The sequence below is a fragment of the Trachymyrmex septentrionalis genome, unplaced genomic scaffold, assembly GCF_001594115.1.
Source record: "Trachymyrmex septentrionalis isolate Tsep2-gDNA-1 unplaced genomic scaffold, Tsep1.0 scaffold53, whole genome shotgun sequence".
Classification (NCBI taxonomy): Eukaryota; Metazoa; Arthropoda; class Insecta; order Hymenoptera; family Formicidae; genus Trachymyrmex; species Trachymyrmex septentrionalis.
Window position 1 is genome coordinate 2,671,758 of NW_017305705.1, and position 15,090 is coordinate 2,686,847.

The following is a 15,090-nucleotide window of genomic DNA, read 5'->3' on the forward strand; positions in this document are numbered from 1 at the left end:
GTATAATTTAATGAAAAATTTAAGTTCTTCTATTTCTTATACTAGAACCGCCGAGGGTGTCATTTTGGCTCCGTTAATCATTTCAATTTCTTTTCCTACTGTACTTTATAGAAAAATAAGGTATCCGAATAAGGTCCATCTAATTAATTTTATTATGTTATTTTTAAATTCCTATTTATGGGAATATTGAAATGAACTAAGTGAGAATAAAATCTTTATTTTATTCACTCATAAAAACAAAATTTATCTTCTGCATAGAATATCTGCATAGAATAAATAAATGAAAAACAATTTTTTTAAGCTCTGTCATTGGGCCTTATTACATGCATACACGGAGAGAATTTTTTCTTAGAGTTTACTCTGAAAATGTGATAGTCGTGAGACAACATTGTATTTCGAAGAATTTTAATGTAACTCTTTCTCATTTATAAGACTACAATAAAGTATAAAATAAGTTTGATTAGTTTTACTGAAGTGCATGGTAAAAATCTTTAAAATATTGCACCACAACTACTATATTTTCAGAATAAATTTTAAAAGAAAATTTTGTGTATGAATATAATAAGACCTAAATAAAAAATAAAAAGAAACTAAATGTTATCTTTCTAAATCAGTTTAAAAATGATTATTAATCATAAAAAAGAAATCCTCTTTGGGCTTTCTCTATTTTTAAACATCACAATTACTTTTAATTTGGCCTGTAATTAATTTTTAAATATTTAGAAATTTCTAGCAATTTGAATGTAAGTTTAATTTCTTAAAAGTTAGCAGCATTGAAAATGATCCTCTGGCATAAGCCCCACACATAACAATGAATAACAATTATAGTTCTAACAACACATAAATGGATCTTATTAAATAAGAGTTTATTGTTTCTAATAAAAAAATATACTTATTAAACAAAATCAATTTATTTGTTATTTTCCATAGCTATTTTTTTATTTTCCATAGCTAGGAAGTTGAATAATATATATAATAGTATAATATATATAAAAACTGTAAAATAATATGTAAATTTTGCAGCGAATTGTTATAAAAATGTCTCATTCTCTTCATTTTTTGTTGCATTAAACGTGTTCTGCCGATTCTAATTTCCCAGTCCCTTTTTATCTACCTCCTATGGCATCTTTTAGCATATACTCTAGACATAAAATGTGTTTTTAAATAATAAATTTAAAAGTGGGCCTTATTTAATATTGAATCTTATTCGGCTCAGATACCTTACTATTAGACTCGCGAATAGAAACTGTTGGAAATAATTGAAAAACTATTCAAATAAAATATACATTATTTGTTCTATTAATTTTTTTACTAATTTGATAGATATTTTTCACAAAAGTATTAAATATCTATACAGAATATTGAAAATATGTGAATATAATACAAATAATTTTTAGAAAATAATACAAATAACTTTATAAAAATAATATAAAAATAACTCTTTAACGAGGTACTGTCTATATCAAATTGACACCTTCGATAATTCTAGCGGGATATCGTCCGCAATTCTAGAGTATGAATTGAATACTTCTCGATATGCACTCAATTCATATTCTAGAATAAACGCATATTCATAAGGAATGCAGTTATCGTAGTTCCTTAAGGATCCTAAAGGAGTGTATAAAGTTAGCTTTTCTCTGAAAATTATAATTTTCAGAATTGTTCCTAGTCTAATTTTGTACCATATTGTTTCAAAACGATATTACTTTATTTGAAATAATTCTTTAATAAAACAAAAAAAATCATTTTTATAGCTAATTCCATTTTTTCAAAAATTAACAATTTTTTATCTTTATAAATTGTTCTTGTTGCTCCAAACATTGTTCCAAAACGATAATTCCGTAAGCTAAATCAGAAACCTGAAAAAAAGTTTTTCGACAAACCGATTCTTGTACCAAGCAAACATACACTTTCTTCCATGGTCCAATAGGAAACTTTTTGTTCTGACTTGTTCTAGTGCTACGAAATATAGTTTTGCAATATGAATCTCGCATCACTATCGGTTCTTCCAAAAAAATCGTGATTTGTTAACTCAGTAGGACTTACATACATTCGATTTACGTATTATTAGCACATTACTATATACACACTACTACATTAATATCGCACGCACACATATGTATAAATTTTTATAAAGCATTTTTATATCAATTATCTATCTAAATTTAATTTTAAGACATATATTGTTTATATATGTAAACTACTAGTCTGTGAACTCTACAATTTTATAAATACAAATTGCTAAGCTTTTAATTAAGCAAATGTTATCACAATGTTAACAGTTCTAGACACCATATTCGATTAAGGAAAAATAAAAAGATCTCCATTTCAAAATTTTGTTTTGTTTTCGGCCTTCTACTTTATAGGTATGTATTAAGACGTATACTTTGATTCTGAAAAAGGATTTTTAAATCTGTAAATAAATAAAGAAAAAGAAATTGCAATACAAAAATTATTATATTTAATCGGTAAAACTTTAGGATCCTTAAAGGGGTGTTGGAGTCGTAATACCAACGAAACGTGCATTTCGTACTTTTCCATTTTCTTTGTTTTTTTTATAAAAAATAAATCCTCCAAAATAAAAGAAAATAGCTGTGGGAAAACGCAAACTTGTATGAAAAATAAAAAAAATGGTAAATTACAGTTTCTTGTTATCATAGATTATTTCTTTGTACACATAAATGATTTCAAGTACATATCTAAACAACAAGTAGTTTTCTTATATTTGAATAATTCATAAATAATGACTTTCAAATTATGATTTTAAAGCTTATGAGAGAAATGAATAGAAAAATATAATTTGAGTGTACATAACCTAGCATTTATGCAATATATAAAATATAGCAGAATAAGAAATGTATGTATGTAATGTTTTAGTTAATGTTTTATTTAATGTACGTAATATTTTACTTAGTGTATGTAATGTTTTATTTAAAAATCCGTTTATCGATATCGATCAAGTTCGGCCATTGTTCCTCCTAACATCCACAACAAGAGTCTCGATTGGCGATTTAATCTATTTTCAGAACAACTTTCATGAAATTTTCCGGTTTATATCGGAAATGATGTGAGTCTCCACAATGAGCAGTGCTTTCTTCTGTCTTTAACGTCTCTATTATAGTTATCACGGCGAAAGCTCTCAATTTTTACGGGCACATCTCGAATGCGTTGTCAGCGAGCAATTAAGGAATTATCCGTTTCAGTTTCGCTTTCATAAATCCTTGGTATTCTATATAGACGTGGTGTGATTCGCTCACTGACGATTAAGCCGCGAGTTAAGAAACAATCTTGAATCTTTTTTTTTCCTCGCTTTGCACAAATTAACAACGAATTCATCGTTATTGATACATATCATTTGCTAAAATACGAATTTATTAAACTTTATTTACTATGTTTAAAGTAAACGAACTATATCAGTAAAAACTTTGTACTGTCTACTACTATGAAAAAAAATTAAAAATCTGAAATATTTATTTTTTATATTAAAAAATAAACCTTTTGAAACCCTTGCATTTTTGCCGTATATTCCATAAGGGTGGGATATATAGCTCATAGGGGAAAGGGAGTATGTAAAATTTATAAATAATGCATATAAATAAAACGTAAAGTGACATAATAACTTATAAAATGTGTTTATAAAGTTTTGTTAAGGAATAGGAATGGTAAATATGTATATGAAATAATAAATAATAATTACAATCTTCCTACATATATTACAAATGTTATGACATGAGATATATGTTTCATATAATGCATTTATTGGATTTAGTGCACTGAATTCAATCTGCGCACTTTGTATGTTTATTTTGGGCATAAATTCCGCTCGCTAAAAATGCCGCATATCCCAAACAGGGGACATACAAGACAACAAACTAAACAAAGAATACAAAAGCAACTTGTATTTTGCTATACAATACGCTTTACTATTTCCACACGTATGTATCACGAAATAATCCCTAAGTCTTTTACATGCCCTACAGTAATCATTTTATGTAGACTTTAATTTATGATGGCGTTACTTATAATATTATAGTGACAAATCGATTCAACTCACAATAATTTCATTAATATTAACAGTAAGAAATTGAAATCATAACACAATACTAATATATACTCATAAAGGCATGTAATAGTTGCGAAAATTACTTCCACTCCTTCTATTTTTTCTAACTTTTATGGCGTATTTGCCGGAGTCACTCTATGGTGGAATTAAAAATGTTGTATTGCGCATAATATGGCGATCAATCAAAAAATCAGTAAGAGTTATACTATCGGTCCTAAATGCTAGATATATTTTTTAATACTTTTTGAATATTTTTTTATAATACTTTTTAAAAATTTATTATATGTTAAATGTAAAAATTGAAAAAAAATATAATTGAGTCATTGAATGTTATATTTCATGTCAGCTACATTTAGGACAGAATGCGCAACCGCCATTACTTTGCTACTAGGCATTTTTGGGAATACAACATCGCTATCTCTTCTCCGAATGTCTCGTAAAAAGAGCGAACAGCTCTCGAAATCGTGGCTGATCATTTGTCGACCGCGACGATTAACGTTTCACGGCCTCCAGCTCGGAAGAAAGCGTCACGATTTTTTTTCGATCAACTATTGTTCCGTGTATAAAAAAACGAAGACATACCGAAAAAATTACTCCGGATCGTTCTAGATGATTCTCAATACTAGCCACATGACTAACCAATATTGATAGATTATAATTTATGTTTCTAAGCTATAGAAAATAATTATTAAGAAATTTACGCCCGAATAGATAAATTTTTTTTCTTGAAGTTTAATAAAACCTAGAAAAAAGCCATAAATAAATAAAAATTATAAGTACTGAACTAAAAAGAGTTCTTTATAGAGAAATATATTCTCTCTTGCTATTTCTAATGCTGGAAGATACTTTAATAATATTTCTTCTTTAGTAAATTATTTAATAAATTAGAAGATTTTTTTTTTGCGAAGATGTTGAGGTATAAACTTATAAATAATTAATTAATACTGCTCATAACGACAAATTAAAAATAGATCCTTATTTTTATTTGCAACTATTCTAATTGTAAGTAAATTATTTTAGTGTATATCACTAAAACGACAATTTCATTATTGCAATCAATTAAGCTTCATTATCACAGGAAAAAATATTACATATGTATTACGCAGAGTAAACGTTGCAGTGAAATACATTATGTATGTAATTTTGTTAAAGCTGCTTAGTAAGACATATCTGCTCAATCTATCGATCATCGTACTCCGATGATCATTGCGTTAATGGTCGGCTGCGCACGATTGACGCTCGCTTTTCTTTCTCGAGAATGTCCTGATCTACCTCGATTTTTATTTTCCCTTTTCACGCGTTTTTCCTCGCAATCGTTGAATCGCGAAAGAAGAGATTCGATTGACTTTCTCGCTTTTGCGCAAAATCTGGAATATTTTTCTAGTACTGCGTCTTGACCTTCGATCGACAAATTAGGATATGAGAATGGTAGGTTCGAGCTTATTATTATTCTATGTGTTAGCCTTGAAAAAAGAAAGAGATTGTATATCAGCATATAATATTATTACGAAGATGTAGCGACAAAAAAATAAATAAAACTTATGAAAATATACATACAGCTTGTAGATATGTATGATGCTGTGTCACGTAAATTAATGAATCAGTGACGTAAATTAATAAATCACTTTTATAATTTTTTAATGTATCAAATTTTATTAAAAATAAAATATTGATTCGTATATTGTAGTACGATAATAAAATTATATTTATGAAAATGCAGCACACACGTCACTACTTAATTTTGCATTTATAGTGTAAATGTCACAATTTGACTATGTTTACAGAGACGTAATGCTGTAAACGTTATTTTTAATTCATTATTCTACGGTAAGCTTTCGTAAGACACGAGAAATACCTTGAGACTCAACAGAATGATGTTCGCGCGTTACGTTTCTCAAGCGCTACTTAATTTCATAATGCCGAAACTCATAAGTATGTAGACACATATGCAGCTTCAATATTAAGAACAGTGATACATAAGTGGGGACCCATTGGTGGGGTCTTGTTCTCTCTTTTTCTCACTCTGAAACATCAGCGTCCAGAATGTCTCCCGAGGATTTCGACATTCCATCTTTTGTGACGACGATGTCTGATTCTCATATGGAATACGTTATATTTAGACAGAACATTGTTTGAAGATATTTTAAATAACAGATTAACAGTCAATAACATTATATTGATGTATTCTTTTAAATCTGAAATTTTGATTGGATCTAAAAGAATACATCAATAACAGCGACTGTTGAATCCGCTGAATGCGTTCATTACAAGAAGCTGCTGTATTTTGAATGACAAAATATATATGATAAAATTATTGGCTCACATTTTTATTTAAAACACTTTATTTGGAACCAGTCTTGCATATAAAATTTTAGAATTGTATCTAATATTTTTGAATTTAGAAATGTTTATGAGCATATTTGTATTATACAAAGTACATTTATATCATCTTTTTTGGCGAGTCAAACTAAAAATTATTAGCTAGATAACATACAATACAGAATAATTGTAGGTTTAATTATCAAAACATTTGAACCAATTTGCTAGAATGTCTATAGACACATCAATTTTTTTAAATTGCTGTGCTGAGAAATCTTACATATTCTAAAAATATTTATTCTAAAAGAAAGCGCTTTATGTTTCAGAAAGACGAACAATGCGTAACTTGCGATTTCTTCGTGTAACAATGTGATGTAGCTTGCAAAACGACTAACTACTCTCTGCTTCTATTTTCCTACTAACCCCATGTAAATCTCTCTCTCTACCACGAAAGATAAATACGCCTTTCGCACACCTTGTCAGTTTCGTGGAAAAGAATTCGTCCGCCGAATTATACACCGAATTATGCGACGTTTTATTTTATGCTACGGGCTGTGAGAATTGTCACACAATACCGGACCCGAGGGTGGCCTGACCGACACAATAACAAAGAAACATGAATTAGCCCATCGTACGGTTAATTACTGACTTCATCCGCTGCCGACACAATCGTTCGTTCGCGTAGAACTGTGAACCAGAACGCGACGCGACGCGTCGAGTTTATCTCTAGTCATTCGCCAGGCATTGAAATCTCCAAGGCGTGCATTATGCGTTATATAAACATCATTGAACATCTCTTTTAATTTCAATTTTTCGATCGATTTGGGCAACATTTATCCCTGATAATAATTTTGCATTTTTTTTTTCAATTTTTAACATTCTTATCATATGCTATGTATTTAAAATTTTTGTTTAAAATTTTGTTGATACAAATTAATCTCGAGAGATGTAAGATTTATTCACTAAATTGAGTTTCGAGAGTATAATCAAGAGAAATTATGACGTCAGGTGAACTCTCAATCAATCGATTCGTGAGCGGAACAGTTATTGGGCGGCAGGTGCCTCGACGATGCCGGCGACGGAAGTCAAGAAGCTGTTCCGGAAATGAGAGCTACGGCGTTAACTTGGTTTCTCTCGGTCTCTAGGATGTGGGATAGGTCGCGCTGGGTCATATTTTTTTTCTTCAAAGATAAGAAACAATCTTGATGATGATAATCTGTTCGGTCCTCGAAAATTTTTCTCGACATTTCATCACGTACATCGATAATTTTATTTTCGAAACAAATTTAGGTGAAATGGAAAATAAATATGAAGATTGGATGAGATGACCGGGTTACCATCTAGAATACAATGAAATTGTGATACTATGCAACATTGATGAGATAATCGAGTAGTTTTCAGTGAAACTTTACGTTGTTCTCGTTGCTGTTCATTTCTCTGTGAAAAAAATCTCTATGAATCCTATAAGAGTTTTTTGCGTTAAAACAAATTTGACTCTTTGTGATTTTCTTCAAAACGAAATGCCCGACCACGATACGATATTGTGTCGTGCATCGGTGCACGTGCCTTTCTAAAACTCGATCGCAGGTGGCTTACAGTCGTTCGAAGGGTTTCTTGGATAAAACACACACGTAGGTAAAACACACGTAGGCTGCAATAGAAAAGCCGTTGGCTTTTGCTACGCAACCGTAAAGCGTAGCAAAACGTGCATTTGTTCATATCACATATAACATTACAAAACTGATTTTCTAACTTTAACTAAATGTATTAACTAAAAACTAATTTAATTCACTAGAAATCATTTGGCTATATGTATCGGATTTTTCTTCCGTGATATAAAATCGAAGTATCGCAACATTCTTAGAAATTGATTTTAATATGATTATAATTCCTGTGTATAATATTGTATAAACAATTTAAGAATATTGTGATAGTTTTTTTAGATGCATCATTTTTTTTCAAAGATCTTTTACAATGATTGTATTATCGAACATTTTTGTCTAATATCTGATATATTACTATTATTTATATAAGAGTGAATGTTAATTAGAGAAATTTGATTTAATTTAAATCGTTGCTAATATCATGATCGAAGTGTCATGATAAGACGTGAAGAAAAGCGGTCGTGTTACATTTAAATGCATATCTTAACGTTTAAATGATAGACACCAACAACATGACGCTTATGAATTGTAATTAACGCAAAAAATCAGCGTTTCATTAAAAAGCGACAAAATAAGTTGGCATTTATTATCGCGATGACGACAACTGTTTCTTTTTAACGATTACCGTCAAAAGCTTGCCGTTTCAGCTACAACACTGAACTTTATATTTTTATTCGAAAGTGTTTTAATTGTTTGATAATTTTAATTATCATATAATTTAATCATATAATATAATATAATATAATATAATATAATATATAATATAATATAATTATTTATTTAATTTATTTTAATTATGTTAACATAATTATACACTGAGAGAATACTGTCTTTTTAATATTTACTTTATTTATGAGAAATGATGGTTAAAAGGCATTTTACTACTGTAAACAATTTAATTAATAAACTAGGCTATAATGTCTTAACCAAGTCACAATCTCGTGGCAACTAGAAATGCAAGTATAATGAAACAGGAATGATGTAGGAATCGAGGCAGGAGAGCATCATGGTCCGATGGTCACGGCTCGAGGACAAACGGACCACTATACACCATTGCCATGCTCGTTGGTCGATTCTCAAGTAAATCTCAGCAATTTCTCCGTAATGGTTGCCAGACTGGACATCATTACCATACGCCCTGATTTTTCTCGTCAGACCGACCGTGACGATGAACATTGCTTGCGTTCGTATGCAATCCTAAAAGTCGCTCAGTGCATTGAACCTAGGAAGCTTTCGCGAAAATTTAAACATTCAGTCGTTTAGCGTTTGTGAAAGTGTTGAGACACATTTCGATAAATGTTTCCCGCTAAAAGTAATTTTCGTAAATAACTCACGGTTATCTTCCGCGAACATTTTGCGGAAGAGAATACGTGCAATTGGAGCAAAGAGTGATCGATTCTTGATACTTTTCTTGAATATATCATATAGTTTGCGTATTTTGTGAATTTCATATATTTTTTACGTTATATAAAGCATTTCTTTAAAGTTATAATCAATTAATAATAAATTGAATATTTAATAAAAGTAATTGATTTAATACTTCATTATTTGAATATACAGAATGTTTCTCGAACCTGTTACCACAGTTTTTGAAATACTTCTGATGGACTGACAGTAAAACGTTCTAATAACAGTTTGTTGGTTCCTAATAATGAATTGCGTAAGAAAAATTTTAAGAGTTTGTTAATTTTTAAATAAAAAAATCTAAGTCATATTATGTTTTTTTTTTTAAGCGGAATAATATATTTTTCTTTTTATGTTCTTGTAGTACATAAAAAGACGAATTTATTGATTTAACATTATGTATCATTTTAGTTATTCAATCTCAAGATAATTCAACTAATATTTATAAAAATAATCCATGAACCTATCATCGATATCTTTAAAGTAGTGAGACCTAAACATAAACAAACATGACCATACTAAGGAACGTACATAGAAATACACTAAGAAAAAAATTATTAATTTGACTAAATGCGTTTAGTTCGTAGTAATTATTTAGTTCAATTATTTTATATTTATAAAGTTTTATGTAAATGTCCGAACATATATTATTATACATGTTCGGTTGCTGGGATGTTTATCTTATTTATAAAAGTAATTGTTCAAACTGCATATCACTTTCCACAACACAAAGTTTTATTTCTTTCAATAGATTATTATACATAGATTAAATTGCAATATTTTATGTTTGGATCTTATTGCTTTATATATCGACAGATTTGTAGATTATGTTACAAATATTATCTTGAAATCAAATAATTAAAATAATACACAATACTAGATCGATGAATTTGTCTTTTTATGTATTACAACAAGATGAAAAGAATATTGGTTTTATTTTTTAAAAATATAATTTTAATTTGATTTTTTGTAAAAAAAATTAATAAATTTTAATTTTTTTGCACAATCAATTGAATTAATTTCTTATTAAAATCTAACAAATTTTTGTTAAAAACATTTTATTCATCAATGTCAATTCATCGGAAATATCTTAAAAATTATGATGATAGATTTGAGGAACATCTTGTATATACGAAATGATCTTAAAAATTGCAAAGACAAATATTAACCGTGGTATATTTTAAAACTTCGTTAATTATCCAAACAGTGTTATCGAAGAGACTGTTTCATCAAGAGACATATTTTCATCGTGTATATATATTTTACCGCAATTTGTTATTATAAAAAAATATTTCCTGATCCACTTATGCAACGTTTACGTAATGTTATTACTCGCGCAGAACGATCAACACACAACACACTTGATAATTTAGCAATATTACATAGAGCATATGTAATTTGTAAGAAATGCTATCCGATGTTTCCTAGTCTTATTGCTTCTTTATCTTTTTATTCGGCTTTTTTTATCGCGCATATAAATTTCACACTTTCCTTTCTTCTCTCGATATCATTTCCGAAGATTCAGATTCGTTCCCAATCACTTGATCGATCGATCGAGCAGAAATGAAAGCACAAAGAAGCTCATCTCTTTTAGATCCAAATCGATTTATTCGCTTTGTGCGATAAAGTATTTAAAGTATTGTGATCTTTGATAATCAACATTACTCTCAATGTTGAAAAATTCCAAGCACTGCTTGTGGTTTCATTCAAAAAGTTCAATTCTTATCACATATGCCTAAATTCCATTGGCTTCTCGATTTGTCACAACATATCGCAATAGTAATCTCCAAAAATTATGATTAATAATTCACTGCTTATCCATAATTTCGAGCTTGTTTTTGCAACGTCTTTAAGCGCTAAATATGAATATGTATAAATATTCAATTGAAAGATATACATACCTAAGAGATCTGATAAGCAACTATCAAATTAAGCAAGAAATTTGAATCAAATAAGAAATATTGTCATTTACTCTATTAATATTTTATAAGGCACTGTATATATTATCTAATATTGTTTCTTTGTATAATTTTTATGTATGAGTAGCTAGTATAATTGACATAAAGCACATATTTTCTAATATATGTACAGAGTGGTTAACTTATGTTAATTTGAAAAACTTGAACATTTTACTTTTTATAATACGAAAAAATGTTTCAGATAAAAGTGGAATGGTTTCGAAGGAGGGCATATTTTGATCACGTTGTATTTTTTTAAGTGGATGCGTCAGATATGAAGGTCACCTCCAATTTTCTAGATGCAATTATATGATTTTTTTTTATATAATATAATTCCTAATTATTCTTCATTTAAAAATATTAAAATATAGAAATATTGAAAAATCAATAGTTTTTAAATTATATTTTATATTTTATTGTGGTACATATTGATATGAAATATTAAATATTTCATACTTTTTTGTAATCGTACCTCAATTTTTCTGTACATAATAATGCACTGAATCAATTGATGTAAAGAAATAAGTTACTTATTAAAAAAATTATGTAATTACATTAATTGTAAAATACATAATTTTTTAAATAAGCAATTATGAATTTTCCTTACATTGTGAATTGATTCACTTCGCATTATTCTGTGCATAAAACTATCAAGGTACGATTATCAAAAGATGAATAATTTACGAAATATTTAACATTTTATGCCAGAATAAAATATAAAATAACTCGAAAACTATTGATTTTTTTATATCTCTATCTTAATACTTTTATATGTAGAATAATTAGAGGAATCATGTAATAAAATCATAATATAATTACAGCTAAAAAAGTAGAATTGACTTTTGTATCTATATATGTGGCGCCTCTACCTACAAAAAAAACGTAATCAAAATAACTTCCTCTCAAAACTGTTCCAGTTTTATTTGAAACATTTTTATCGTATCATCAAGAATAAGTGAAATATTTAAAGTTTAAGTGGATTACCCTGTGTATCATTTTTGTAGAAAAAAAGCTATAATATTTTACCCAAACAAAGCAACAAGTCACGATAACGTTAAAGTGACATTAAAATAAATCGAAAATAATTGAAAAATGACTTTTAATGATCATTTTGGGGTCATATTCACATCATTTTGATATAATAATAACTTGTTGTTCTGCTTGGGTTATATCTCTCCAATAATGCTATTTAAGTAAACGAATTCGTTCTTTAAAAATCTTCGATTTTGTGCCTTGTAAAAAATTAAACGCGGGATGAGAACTTTTCGAGCAGAGCGCAAACCACGCAAACTATTCGGTATCTTGTCTGGTTATGAAAGGTATCTCGCACATACATCGTATATCTATAGTGCGGTTCAAGGTCGGACGGTGTACGTTGAAGACGATAGCTGTAAGATACGCACGTAGGTGCATTAACCCTTCGAAGAGTCTGCGATGCTATAGTTCCGTGAAGAATAATATAGCGCTTGTAAAAGAGCAAGCCGAACGTCTAATTCTTTTAGCTAGGAAGCAAAAGAAAATTAATCTAATATTCTAAGTTGTTGAGTTAGTGACTCTTTAGTAAGGTATCTTTTTACAAATATAAAAAAAAAAAATTGAAATTATGTGCACAGTAATGTAAACATTTTAGTGTTCTTAATTTCATTAGTGCTTTAGATATTATTTTTAGATCAGATCAAAGTTGAACTGCACGAATTTTCTAAGCTCATTAATAATCACGTAACGGTATTATTAGTTCACGGTACCAGGGGAACTACTCCTCGAGGTCAAATAAATCTGTATCCGAGAAGCGAGACGGTTAAGTCCGAAAACTGAATTTTTCAAAGGAGACTTTACAAAAATTCAGATAAGTACACTCGCGTCAAGCGCAGATACATTTAGCATATTAAAACTTACGCGTCTATGTACACTTCCAATGTTAATACTTACTTATATTCTTCTCTACGAATGAGCAATCTGGGCCATGGTGCCGAGGAGGAAATTCGGCCGCACCTCACTGGGAATTCACCTGGCTACCGCACGTAAACGCAACACTCGTACGAGTAAGCGAACGTTCCCTTCGCGGATCGTAGGCGTAACCGGAATGCACAAATTGCGGTTGTAATCGCGTCTTACGAGTTGGTCATGTCCTGCACAAAGGACGAGAAAGGAGGGGAAAAAAAGAAAATGGAAATCCGTTTCTACACTTTGAGTCGGTGGACCTTCGAATTGCACGGACGCGAACGTGGAAGGTTGCTCCGGCTTCTCTTGACCGTTAGCTTGATCGTCGCATCGCGGTCTTAAAGTCGACTGCAAGAATCAAGCGGCACGGCTATGTCCGTCCTCGGCCCCCGTAGAAATCCTGTCTCGTGCCAGCACCGTGACAGCCGGTGGTAGGGCGGCCGAGTCTTCGGCGGTAGGCTTCCCTACAGGCTGCCGGATAAGATGTAAGCGTCTTGACGAGGTTTGCTGCTAGCGGAAAAACCTTGTCGAAGGCGGAGTTGACCCTTGACGGTGGTCTTGCTGCGTCCAAGTACAGAGTATCCTTCAATCCGACCATGTGTAAATTATTCTGTGCCCAAGAATATACTTTGCAAAATATATCATTAATTTATAGTATATATATAAATGTATATGTACATATAAATTGTATACATATATATATATATATATATATATTGCAATTGATTTATTATACTTGTGTCTTAGTCAATGAAAATTATATAAACGATTGTACGCAAGTATTTAGACATCCTTAATACCAATCGTTTACCAAAGCTGATTTATTAATAGACTTGATAATATGATTAATAGAATTTGTGTTCCAACGATATAATTTTAATCTCTATGCAGTTTTATTTCATATTTTATTCCGATTGTATTCGAAGCAGAGAAAAAAAGACATTTATTCTATATATATATTATTATTATTGTCAAATAAATACGATTTTATAAATTTCAATTTTTTTTTTCTTTTTTTCATGAAATAAACACTTAATCTTTTGAAGTAAAAAATACTTGTAGTTCTTTATTAGTGTACGCGAAATGTCGAATTGTTTAAATCTAATTGAATGTATAAATCTCCCCGCGTTTTCTTTCAAGCTTGCAATAAAATGTTTTGAAGGGAACGAGCTCTTCTCTTGTCGCTCACCTGTTGCTTTCTAGTTATCGTGTCGTCAAGTCAGCTATATGTGACAAGATTTTGTAAGTGTATGGCGTATGTTCCAATGGCCGATGCAATTGTGTCTTCAGTTTCACATGCGCTGCTGTTGTGCCGTAGTTCGATTTTCCATTTATAAGATTTGATAAATCGATATAACGTCCGATTGAATCTTGATTTTTTTAAAGAATTCTTCGATTGATTCATAGATGGATGTGTCATATAAAAATAATATAAGTAGGATCGAAAAGAATTTATAAAAAATTAAATAATCTTTGAAAAGAGAGTTTAGCAATAGTTTTCTCAATAGTTAAAACTATTGGACGTTTTTTTATTTTCAACTAATTTTACCACATTTCATAATTACAGAATATAAACTTCTATTAATTTTTTTCTTAATAGAACAAGTCTTAAATATAGAGGTAAAAATAAGAAAAGACTGCAAAACCGTAGAATTGACTATATATATATAGTCAATTTTATTCAAATATATATATATATATATATATATATATATATATATATATATAATGCACAAAAAAA

At 29.6% G+C, this 15,090-nt stretch overlaps 2 protein-coding genes across 3 annotated transcripts in view; one reads left to right on the top strand and one right to left on the bottom strand.

Annotated features, from left to right (window-relative positions):
* LOC108751990 overlaps positions 1 to 13,720 on the bottom strand; it is a 28,511-nt gene extending 14,791 nt beyond the window's left edge. Inside the window, exon 1 of the mRNA XM_018492519.1 lies at positions 13,338 to 13,720. The gene's annotated coding sequence lies outside the window, so the exon portion shown is untranslated. The remainder of the gene's footprint in view (positions 1 to 13,337) is intronic.
* LOC108751987 (rab3 GTPase-activating protein catalytic subunit) overlaps positions 1 to 15,090 on the top strand; it is a 40,414-nt gene that overhangs the window by 20,554 nt on the left and 4,770 nt on the right. The gene's annotated exons all lie outside the window — the stretch shown is intronic.